Genomic DNA, 649 nt, shown 5'->3' on the forward strand with positions numbered 1-649 from the left:
CCATGGCGACCGCGCCAGGGGGTTTCCTGAGCATCTTGCGAGGGGCTTTGACGTCAGAAAGACCATGGCAACCGCTACAGGATGACGTGCGCCGGTCTCCGTGGCAACTGTCTCCACGTCGTATTCGAGTTCACCATCGTGTTAGCTGACACAGCTTTGTGTGGGTTACACAGATTTATTTAAAAATATATATATTTTATAATATATATATATATATATATATATATATATATATATATATATATATTTTTACAAGGGTTTATGTATTATAACAAGCAGGTCTGTTTCTTCCACCACACCACCTACACAACCACTGCAAATCCTGAAACCCACAGTCCATCAGCAATCATTCATTTATCTTTACAATAGCCAACATTAGAAGGCCTTCTTTGCTCTGATTAATATTTGTGAAGGTTCCAAAGTTAATTGATTTGTCTTTTGTTAAGGTTGCATAATTAAATGTAAGTTGTAGCCCGGTCCGTGTAACACTTATCAGTTCAATTTTCTAAGCACAAACGGGCATTTGGAAAAACAGAAAAATGGGTTCAACTATCCAATTCTTCATTTTTTTTTTCACCTTGACAAATAAAAAAAAATGGATCTTTAACCTGTTTTTCCAATTTTCTGTTTTTTATTCAGAGGATCAGAA

The sequence above is a fragment of the Perca fluviatilis genome, chromosome 4, assembly GCF_010015445.1.
Source record: "Perca fluviatilis chromosome 4, GENO_Pfluv_1.0, whole genome shotgun sequence".
Lineage (NCBI taxonomy): Eukaryota > Metazoa > Chordata > Actinopteri > Perciformes > Percidae > Perca > Perca fluviatilis.